The 11,621-nt window shown below is 37.3% G+C and overlaps 1 protein-coding gene across 9 annotated transcripts in view; it reads left to right on the top strand.

Annotated features, from left to right (window-relative positions):
• Nucleotides 1-773: 773 nt before the first annotated feature.
• clocka (clock circadian regulator a) overlaps nucleotides 774-11,621 on the top strand; it is a 45,625-nt gene continuing 34,777 nt past the window's right edge. For 2 of the 9 annotated variants that reach the window (XM_072915097.1, XM_061978111.2), the window contains exons 1-4: nucleotides 774-818; nucleotides 2,049-2,191; nucleotides 5,173-5,263; nucleotides 7,550-7,694. The gene's annotated coding sequence lies outside the window, so the exon portion shown is untranslated. Of the gene's footprint in view, nucleotides 819-1,009; nucleotides 1,030-2,048; nucleotides 2,192-5,043; nucleotides 5,091-5,154; nucleotides 5,264-7,487; nucleotides 7,695-11,128 lie in introns of those variants that run through there. The other 7 variants (XM_072915094.1, XM_072915096.1, XM_061978109.2 and 4 more) reach the window with 7 other exon arrangements.

Here is an 11,621-nt window from a genome sequence, read left to right as displayed (position 1 = left end):
GGCGGGATACACCCTGGACAAGTCGCCACCTCATCAAAGGGCCAACACAGATAGACAGACAACATTCACACTCACATTCACACACTAGGGCCAATTGTTTTTTGTGTGTGTTGCCAATCAATCTACAAATACAAATACAAAATCAATTTATATTAAAATCTCAAAAATATATTTACAAATACACGTTTATTTATACCAATTCTTGATTTATTTGTACGTCACATTTGTGTATTTATTCATTTTATCTGTATATGTTTTCAAATCTCAAAAATATATTTACCGGTACCAATACGCATTTATTTATACAAATTATTATATCACATTTGTATTTGTATATTTATTAATATATGCATTTGTATTAATATCATATTGATGTACCGTAAGTGGATGTGAGACAATTCTACTTCCATATAATTACTGTACCTGTCAGATGTCCAGTCATGATCAGAGTCACTGATATCATGGTCGGATTCATCAGATGAGCATTCCATGTTTTCTATATAAATCTAATCCTATATTATTATTATTATTATTATTATTATTATTATTATTAATTAGCGTTAAAGAATTGCAGCACATAGTAACCATTGGTCAACATAAATTAGTAACGCCTCCATCGAAACTTTACAGCCAATCAAAACTAGGGTCAGCCTCCATTTTCATATTGGCCAATAAGCGTTGAGTAAGGCATTACCTGTCATCAAAGGAAGTTGCGCAGTAGGGGAACTGCAGTTAAGCGCTGTTGTTTCTGGTCGAAATTATTTCTATGTAACCCCAAACAAACGTCATGTGTCTAAAAGCAATGGAAAATAGCAAAGGTAAGACACGATTAAACACCGTCGTTTTGAAGTATAAAAATGTGAAGTTAGTGAGGTACATTAATAAAAATTGTGGATAATACTGCACCATTCGTTGCGACTTATGTGTTTTTAGACATGGTAGAGAAGTTACATTAAGAAACGTCAAGTGGTTACATTTCTACAATCCAGCATGTCTGAAAAGGAGTAGGAAGAAGCAGAACTTAATTAGGTACGTTCAAATATTTAATTTGTTTATATTTTGTCGTTTGAAATGTTCTTTACTTCCTGTGTGAAACGAAAGAAAGGTCTTGAAAATATCAAAACTATAAAAAAATAAGGGTTGTTGTTTAGCTTGCGCAGTGTTAAGCAAAAATAAGAAATTAATATGTAAAAGTATGCATACACATAAGATGAAAATGTATTGAAAGCATTGAAGTTAATGATGATAAAACATTTAAAAGTTAGAATAAGTGGAGACATTAAATTAAGACGATTAAATAAAACAAATGTATTTGAAAATAATGTTGCACATACTTTTTATATTTAAATATACATATTTCAAATTCAATTATACAGTAATTGATGAGTTATTTGACATAGGGGAACTTGCCCAAGATATTAGCAAAAAAGGTGCACATTTTTTTTTAAATAAAATAACATTTCTGGTAATACCACTGTTTGAAACATTTTGCTTATACAGTACTAACATTGAGTCCACTTTAAATATTGTAAATGTCTAAGTAGTTTTGAATAGACTGAGCTGCAAGGGTCCATTGTGATTGCGTGGTGGTGTAGCTCAGATGGTAGAGCAGTCGTCCAGATACTCGGGGGTTCCTGGTACGAATCTAGCTTCTTCTGAGGTTCTCTTAGTTACATTTGATCATGAGGTTAAACAAAGTTAAATCAGATAAGGAATTTAAATTTTCTTAAGTTGATAGGACAAGTTACACTAATATTAAATGTAATGATGAGGCAATGTTTGTTGTGCCTAGTTTTGTAACTATTCTGCCGTTGTTAGCGTAAGATTTTTCTTCATGTTATCTTATTGTAGTGAGTTAATCCACAAAGCGATTGAGAGTTGAATCTATAACTAATAAAATAATGATATATGAGAGATAAAAATGCTCACCGTTCTTCTAGTAGATATCTAGTTGTGCTTCTTCGTCAAAACAAAGACATCACTGAAAATGAGTCGAATTGCAGTGTCAATGCAGCTGGCGAGTTGCACAAACTAAAAATATTTTACAGTGCAGAGACTTTTTGGAGATCATCAAACCAGGTGTCATCCTGGAGCTGCCTTGGCTCCTGGACCAGGTGGGACCCTGGCTGCACATGCGAGCCAGATAACAACACCTTAGGTTGAAAGCGGGAGAGTGGCCATGCACAATCAGGTAACATGAAAAGCTCATGAAAAGCATGTGCAATGAAGTCATCATTTTTTATATACATGTTACAGCTTGTATATATTTTATTATTGAATGTATCAAATGTGATGAATATTTAATGGACCACAATGGAAACAAGCCTTTTGGCTTTTTGTGCCATCCATTTGCCTTTTTAAAGCATTACATGGATTCAATTCTTTAAGATATCAATAAACTTTTCAATCAATCATCAGAAAGCCCGAAAATTTGCAGCACAACATCCTCCCAAACTCCAACCACTAAGCAAGACTTGAAGTACTATTCTAAATATTGCCAGGGTTTCACTATGTACTAGAATATTAGGTAAACGTCACTACCCGACACCTAAAGAGGTACTACCCTGGGTTGCTAATTGAGTAATTACGTAACTTTTCTGATAATAGTTCAGTTTAGTTGGAGAGACCCCTAACAATTTACTCCATAAGTCTGTTTTTCTAATTTGGGGTTCTTTTTATGATTGTATCCTCACAAAACGCTACCAGTGATGCCAAAAAAGAAAAGTGTGATGATAACCACAGAACAGAAAATGTAGCTCAATGTAAATTGCAGAGGAATTGCTTGAATGTCAATCACAGTGTTGCCAACTTCCAGTCTCTTATGACAATACGTTTCACCCCCACTAGAGGTCTCCCTCTACTCTGTAAAACCACTTAAATTCTGTACTCTAGTTTTCCCCACTGTAAAATGCTGATGTAGGTCTTTTGAAGGATACATTGCGCCATTGTTTTTTAATGTGGTGTAAAATAGGTTACTCATGTTTTGTAAGTAAAGCAATAGAGAAACTGCAAGCGCGTGATTGGCATGAGAATGCGTTTTTTTTTTGTCAAAACGACATGTCTTCATGCCTTCGACCACGACAGGGTACAATAATTAGTAGGAATCACATCTGAAGCAAAGGATTTGCTGGAAAATTGCTGAAATTCTTAGGAATCAATAAGCAACGTCAAAGGGGTTTTGTTTGTTATTGATGTTGTCTTACTATTGTTGTGTTAGGAAGTGAGTTTCTGCTTACTTTTAAACATTTTCCGTGACATATTAGCACACACATAAACAATAAAAAAAAAAAATTGGACAAATACACAAATCTTACCATTGAGCCATATAATTTGGTCCTTTGGTTGACCTACATGCAGAATCAGAAGCCTCCAATGATTTTATCTGGTTTTGTATAATACAAACAAAAAATAGGTCATGGCTGTGTGAGTTTTTCTTTAAGTAAAATAGGAAAAGCAGAAACAACAATGCAAAATAGACCATTAGTTCTGTACCGTATTGTTTTGTTATGGAGATGTCGGATGAAGCTGCCGTCAATTTTTTAATTTTTTAACAACATTAAACATTTGTAATGTTTATGGGAATTTATTCCGGTCTTTTTGTTGCTTTAGTAGAAAAGACAGGTTGAGTAAAAGCGGTTTTCCTTTGTGGTGCCTTACAGTCCCCCATGGCTGGATGCAGACTTTGCCATCATAAATCTTCAAAATTGAGCAGGAAATGTTTTCAGTAATATTTTATAACTTTAATTTGTAAAAGTATAAAAAGAAAGTGAAGCATTCTCTTGTTTAAAACTCCTGATGTCACAAAAGTGTAAAATGAAAGCAACTACTTATGTAATGTAAAATGTTTAAACTAATGCTGTCAAATGATTTGTTTAAAAAAATTAGATTAGTCACACTTTTTGAATTTAGATTATACAGGATTAATCACAGTTGCTACAAAAATCTAGCCGAGTTTATCTGCAGTCATTTTTGTAATTGCTGCTGGTGTACCCGTCTTCCACTGATGTACTGGTAGTGTTTTTGCTTTTAAATGGTATTTTAAATGTTGATTTGACCATTGAAATTTGGTAATTTCCCAACCAACAACGTTGATTCAATGTTAAACATCAACGTTGTCTCAATTTACAAGTACAACTATTTTGCAATGTTATTTCAAAGTCAGTTTTAAAGGACATGTACGTATAATCAACGTTGTATCAATGTCTTGTGCCTGCCGGGCTGGAACTTTAGCAGCGACCCATTTGGCCAAAGTATCTAGGAAGAGTTCGTTAAAGTGCGACCCCTTTTTTCACCAAAAAATGGCCAAAAATCAACGGATGAAAGTTTGGCGCCATACCACGCCCACATCTTATGGCGTAGGCAAAATTTGTTTGTAATTTATCATCACCTATATGTTTAGTGTCTGTAAGTTTTACCGTGACTCATTTGGGCCAAAATCTCTAGGAGGAGTTCTTTTAAATACAATTTCTATACCTCCTACCAGTTTCATGTATCGACACAAAAATCTGTCTATCATGATGGGACGCACATAAAAGTCTCAGGAACCAATACCTGAAAAAAACAGGAAGTAGGCCATCTTGGTTTTCGTCTTCCATTTTTTGTCGACAAAAGAAAGTAGTCAACAGGACTCAAATTTTATTCTCAGAAGAGCCAAGTCAAAGTCGTTTGTGCACAAAAAAATTACTCATAATGGCTGAGAGTCCTTTCAAGCTGTGCTCAAACAGAAAGGTAACTTAAAAAAAACAAAGTAGAAAAGTTTAGTTCAGTGTCTAAATTTTGTATGACTTTTAAGACGTATTTTTGGGCAAAATGATGTAAGCTCGAAGGTGTTGTGCTGTGCTGTGACGACGCTAACGAGCAGCCAGGTTACATTCTTCCAAGAACAGATGTTTACCTTTCTTGGAAGTTCCAGCCAACGGGTGGGCATGCTTATGAGTGAACTTCCAAGATGTGTGTGTGTGTGTGTGTGTGTGTGTGTGTGTGTGTGTGTGTGTGTGTGTGTGTTTGCACGCGGGCGTGTGTGTTCTCTTCTCATATTCCGGCCGTGCTGTGGGAGGCTGACGGTGACCTAGATGTTCTGATTCACGAATGTGAGCAAACTCAGCTCCCTCACTTTTTTGTGTGTGTTAATGTAGCTTTTTTTTTTATTTTTTACTTCCTATCTTTTAATAGAGGAGGACTTTGGACGAGAGCTCGACGGCACGCTGAGCCGCAGCTATGTGAGGCCGGCGTTTGATGTTCAGCCCTCGCTCGCAGGTCAAAGGTAAGCCGCCGTGGCCTTTTGGTGTTGCTTCAGCTTGAATGAAGGGATTCTTTTATTGGTTATTGCAGCCATTGTTTACACGTGAGTTAGTGTCCTTTTTCTCCTCGTTGCTGGTTACCATGGAGATGGAGTAAAGTCAACACCATGCAGGATTTTTTTTTTAAACAGGCGCATTCGGCCTGTTACTTAAGTAACTTTTCGGATCATTTGTACTAATCAAACTAGTTTTAATGCCACATACTTTTTACTTTTCGTTTTATTTATAGTATTTTTGTGAAGAACAAATGCTGCTATTATTTATTTACATCATCATTGTATTTATTTATAATATACTGATTGCTGCTTGCAAAGACAAATTCATTTTGCTCGTTCGAGAGACCTTGTCACGCCCCGGCATGTCAGCAGATGGCGTGATCCCAGGATGCAGAGACAGAAAGCGGCGTGCAGGCTAAAGAATATAATCTCTGCTTGTAGAGCAAAAAATAGCAAAAATAAAAAAACTAGCGCAAGGTAAGTAGCAGCAGTATACTGTGGTAGTAAATGCACACTGGCAAAAGGCAGACAGGAAATGGAAGTGAAAAATAAAGGCACTGGCTGGGAAATAATACAGAATACAGGAGGCAAACAGTAAAGTCGAAAATCTCGTGTGGGATCATGACAGACTTTTTCCAGTGTGCACTGTCACATGACTCTGTTTCACCAATACAATGTAAGCACAATTGACGCTAGACTCCATTTTACCAATTAAACGGAGCCTGGCAGTGAGTGACATGACCGTGCTCGTACTACGCACTGAAAAAAGTGAGGTGACATCAGACGAGGCAGCACAACTCTTCAATGTTTACTTGCAGACTTGGAAAAATAACATTTATATCACGCGCTGTCATCTGTGTCAGTGGAAATGTTCACATTTCTGCCTACAAAAATTCCACTTCCAACTAGAGAAAACACGTTGCAGAAAGTTGTAGTTGTTGTTATTTTGTTAAACATTTGTTTATTGAGTTTTAAGGCTCCCCTATTGTTCTACCTCAAACAAGATACCCACAAAATATAAAAAAATAATACAATGGAAAATAAATACAAATTAAATTAAATACAAATAAATACATCAGTCAATTAAGAACTGGTAAATATTGACACAAAGTCACAGACAACTGTATTTAGGGCAAATATATAACAATAAAAAGTTTTTTAAAAAGCGTATTAGGTATCTATGTACATTGCATTTTAGTCGTTGTAGTTGTTTTTATGTTTAGGCTAACATTATGCTAACATTAGCTCTGTTATATCGTCAAGTAAGTAACTGTAAAATGTGCATCTTTGTAGTAGTGTCTTTCTGTCGCACACACACACACACACACACACACACACACACACACACACACGCACACTAACTACAGATGTTGTGCAAGTGCTATTAAAAAAATTGCTACGAAATAAATCAGAAGTTATTTATTCATCAGTTGCTCTGTAGTTGAGTAAATTTTTTCACTTAATACTTACTCTTACTCAAGTAATTATTTGGATAACAATAATTTACATTTTAACTGACTCATATTACTCTACCCAATCTACGGCCTGCAGGCCAGATTCGGCCCGCTAGCGTCCAAAATCCGGCCCGCGGTAGTCCCAAGTAAAAAAAAATAAATCTATCCTTTCTTGCCCATCCATCAATACATTTTCTACTGCTTGTTACTCTCAGGGTCTCCTAACCTCCTAGCATATGTATATGTATTTGTATATATATGTATATGCATATATATATATATATATATATATATATATGTATATGTATATATATGTATATGTATATATATATAGCCCGGCCCCTGGCCTAATTTTTTTTAACTTAATGCAGGTCAAAAAGTTTGGGGACACCTGCTCTAAAGTAATGGTACGCTTACTTTTTTTTTTTATCGTGTCCATCAGGACGGACGTTTTTCCTTCATGACGTCATGGAAAAGCTGAAACTTCAAAAGCAGGCATTTGCGTGCCTCTTTTCTCAAAAAGTAGAGCAAACAAGTTAAAGAAATGTTTGATTTTTTAATTTTTGGTGCTCATAAACAGGCTCTTAGGATACATACATACATTTATTACAAAATGTCAGTTTTGCATGTTAGGGGAATTTGTGCCAATGTGCTGCAAAGTTTCCTACTCGTTTCTGATCATCTGGCTCTGGGTAGTCACTCAGGTCATATTTGCATCCAGAGAACGATGTCTTTTACGGCTCCACAGTCCTTCCCCAATGTGTACTCTATGGCTGCTGGTCGTCCTTCTCAATTCTAGTGACCCACTTGGCAGCGGTATGAGGCCCCGGGCTGGATTCCTACCTAGCTGAGGCCAGTAAGCGTCGTGCGGCGCCTGCCAACCATCACCACCATCACCAGCGCTGCTGCAAACATTCCTTTCTGCAGCCCGGGGAGGGGAAAAGGTGAAACAAAGAGTCTTTTTGTCCTAAAAAGTGGAGTGGAAGGTTTCAGTTTGGCAAATTAGGGTCATAGATTTTTTTTCAATTTCTTACACAAATGAGTGAATGTTTTGGTTTGGAAGATCTTTGTGTGAAGCTTGTTTCTTGGATCAAATGATTACCATTTTGATCTAAAATTCAGGTAAAACTGAGATTGACAACCACACAAACACAGACTAGTGGATCTGCTCATATACTGGAGAAGCAACCTACCGTATTTTTCGGACTATAAGTCGGAGTTTTTTTCATAGTTTGGCCGGGGGTGCGACTTATACTCAGGAGCGACTTATGTGTGAAATGATTAACACATTGCTGTAAAATATCAAATAATATTATTTAGCTCATTCACGTAAGAGACTAGACCAGGGGTCGGCAACCCAAAATGTTGAAGGAGCCATATAGGACCAAAAATACAAAAACAAATCTGTCTGGAGCTGCAAAAAATGAAAAGCCATATTACGTACAGATAGTGTGTCATGAGATATAAATTGAATCAAGAGGACTTAAAGGAAACTAAATGACCTCAAATATACCTACAAATGAGGCATAATGATGCAATATATACATATAGCTAGCCTAAATAGCATGTTAGCATCGATTAGCTTGCAGTCATGCAGTGACCAAATATGTCTGATTAGCACTCCACACAAGTCAATAACATCAACAAAACTCACCTTTCATGCACAACCTTAAAAGTTTGGTGGACAAAAGGAGACAGAAAAAGAATTGGCATAAAACACGTCCTAGAAAGTCGGAGAAAGTTATACATGTAAACAAACTACGGTGAGTTCATGGACCGCCAAAATTAGTAGGACAAAACGGCGCTCGCCAAATACTCGAATCAGTGAAGCATGTTTAATATAAACAGTGTGCTTTATAACAATTAGGGAGGTTTGTGTCATGTTTGTCCTCCTACAGAAACCATATTAAAACAAAAAATTGATTTTTTTTTCCCCCTAATCTTTTTCCATTTTTCATGCATTTTTGAAAAAGCTCCAGAGAGCCACTAGGGCGGCGCTAAAGTCTAGAGCCGCGGGTTGCCGACCCCTGGACTAGACGTATAAGATTTCATCGGATTTAGTGATTAGGAGTGACAGATTGTTTGGTAAACGTATAGCATGTTCTATATGTTATAGTTATTTGAATTACTCTTACCATAATATGTTACGTTAACATACCAGGCTCGTTCTCAGTTGGTTATTTATGCCTCATATAACGTACACTTATTCAGCCTGTTGTTCACTATTCTTTATTTATTCTAAATTGCCTTTCAATTGTCTATTCTTCGTGTTGGCTTTTATCAAATACATTTCCTCAAAAAATGCGTCTTATACTCCAGTGCGACTTATATATGTTTTTTTCCTTCTTTATTATGCATTTTCGGCCGGTGCGACTTATACTCCGAAAAATGCGGGTAGTGTGCTAATGTCTAGCTTAATTGCTAAAATGAGCACAAGATACATTAACCATCTTTCCACATTAAGACACAATTATAAGCAAAGCTAAGCATGTTCTGGACCAAAAATCACTCCATATTATTCACTGCTCACTAGTGTTTTTGTGCAGAAATAAGGGGAAATAACGACAAAAATACACTTCATTCATTAGCTGTGTTGCAAAAGAGTTTGGTTGCAGGGTATCTGCGGAATCTTAAAAAGTCTAAAAGTTTTAAATCCAATTGTTATAATTTAAGGCCTTAAAATGTCTAAAATTCTCCTAAAATCTCATAAAGGGTCTTAAATACTATTTTGAAAGGTCTATCTAAAAGTTAAAGTTAAAGTACCGATGATTGTCACACACACACTAGGTGTGGTGAAATTATTCTCTGCATTTGACCTATCACCCTTGATCACCCCCTGGGCGGTGAGGGGAGCAGTGAGCAGCAGCGGTGGCTGCGCCCGGGAATCATTTTTGGTGATTTAAACACCAATTCCAACCCTTGATGCTGAGTGCCAAGCAGGGAGGTAATGGTATAGTCTTTGGTATGACTCGGCCGGGGTTTGAACTCACAACCTACCGATCTCAGGGCGTACACTCTAACCACTAGGCCACTGAGTAGGTCTATTGACGTTACTTTTATTTAAAACATGCATAAACTTCAGTCTGGCTTTGAAATGTTTCGATTTTTGAGGACGTAATAACTACACAGTTATACACTGCGGAACTATCAAATCAATCAATCAAAGTTTATTTATACAGCCCTTAATCACAAGTGTCTCAAAGGGCTGCACAAGCCACAGCTAGCCACAACGACATCCTACTAACTGTGCTGCCCGGTGTGTTGACAGCGGAGAAAACTTTAACGAAAGCCCACAGCAAAGCCAATTTACTTGCATAAGATGGGTAAGTGAAAAGTTCAACGATTTGTGTCTCCTGAATGATCAATTGAATGCATGGTTGAAGCCGGTGGATGGAAACACCGCTCCAAGTCTGTGGAACGCTCTCCCTGACCACCTGAGGGAACCACAGACTGGATGCTTTTAAAAAAGGCTTAAAAACCCTTCTTTTTAAAAAAGCCTTTTTTCAGATAAATGCATACTAGTTCTAGCGATTTGGTTGTTTTTGTATTTTTTTAATACACTGTAGCACTTTGAGGTTGTTTACTCAATGTAAAGTGCTTTTTACAAATAAAAACTATTATTATTATTATTATCCATCCATCCATTTTCTACCGCTTATTCCCTTTGGGGTCGCGGGGGGCGCTGGAGCCTATCTCAGCTACAATCGGGCGGAAGGCGGGGTACACCCTGGACAAGTCGCCACCTCATCGCAGAGCCAACACAGATAGACAGACAACATTCACACTCACATTCACACACTAGGGCCAATTTAGTGTTGTCAATCAACTTATCCCCAGGTGCATGTCTTTGGAAGTGGGAGGAAGCCGGAGTACCCGGAGGGAACCCACGCAGTCACGGGGAGAACATGCAAACTCCACACAGAAAGATCCCGAGCCCGGGATTGAACCCAAGACTACTCAGGACCTTTGTATTGTGAGGCAGATGCACTAACCCCTCTTCCACCGTGCTGCCATTATTATTATTATTATTATTATTAAAGTGTTTAGTACCCAGATGTGCAGCCATCGAGGAGGGAAGTGTTTGTAAACATGGCGGTGAAAGTGAATGGAATGATAATGAGCAGCATTAGCTCAGCTGTATTTGTTAGCTTAGTGGTGGCGGTTTGCCGGCAGTTACAGCAGCTCTGTCCAATCTTTTCACCGAATTGTGTTACCGCTAGTTAATGAATAGATTTAATGTGCTTTGTTGGCAGTAGTCTCCTTGTCCACAAACGATTGCAAGTTTTTCACTTCAATTATTGACTTGTTGTTCATTATTCCCACATAGTAGTAGCAGAGTGTGTGTATGCCGTTTGTTGTGTAATGTTCCCTCTTCTTTATTTGGTGCTGGTTGTTGTTTTCATTACTAAAAGTAAACTCGCTGTGCTTCTGACGCTGTCTTGTTGACATGCAAGCACATCAAAAGTGCCACGTTACATCAAACGCACTGGTAACAGCGTTGCAACTCACATAAAAGTAATTAATCAGATTACTCGTTACTGGCAAAAGTAAAGGCGTTAGTAGCGCCGTTTTGTACTTACCGTTGTTTATTATGTACCCTAACGTTGTTTATTATGTACCTTAACGTTTATTATGTAACGCCGTTTTTTTCCTAACACTGGTAGCACACATCCCGAATTAAACTCTCTTGTTGACAAAGACTAGTCAGGGGATAGCCATGCGGATGCCATTTTCGTTCTTTGCTGTAAGTTCTTTCTTGAACTCAATAGTGTTTCTCACCTTCTTTGTCAAAGTGTGACTTTTTTTTTGGCATCACGGTGGTTTATTTAGCAGTTGTATGTATTAAAAAAAACAGAGGTCACCAACACATG

This window comes from Nerophis lumbriciformis, linkage group LG18 (assembly GCF_033978685.3).
Source record: "Nerophis lumbriciformis linkage group LG18, RoL_Nlum_v2.1, whole genome shotgun sequence".
Classification (NCBI taxonomy): Eukaryota; Metazoa; Chordata; class Actinopteri; order Syngnathiformes; family Syngnathidae; genus Nerophis; species Nerophis lumbriciformis.
The sequence above is the reverse complement of the archived record's forward strand: the minus strand, read 5'-3'. Positions and strand labels throughout refer to the sequence as shown.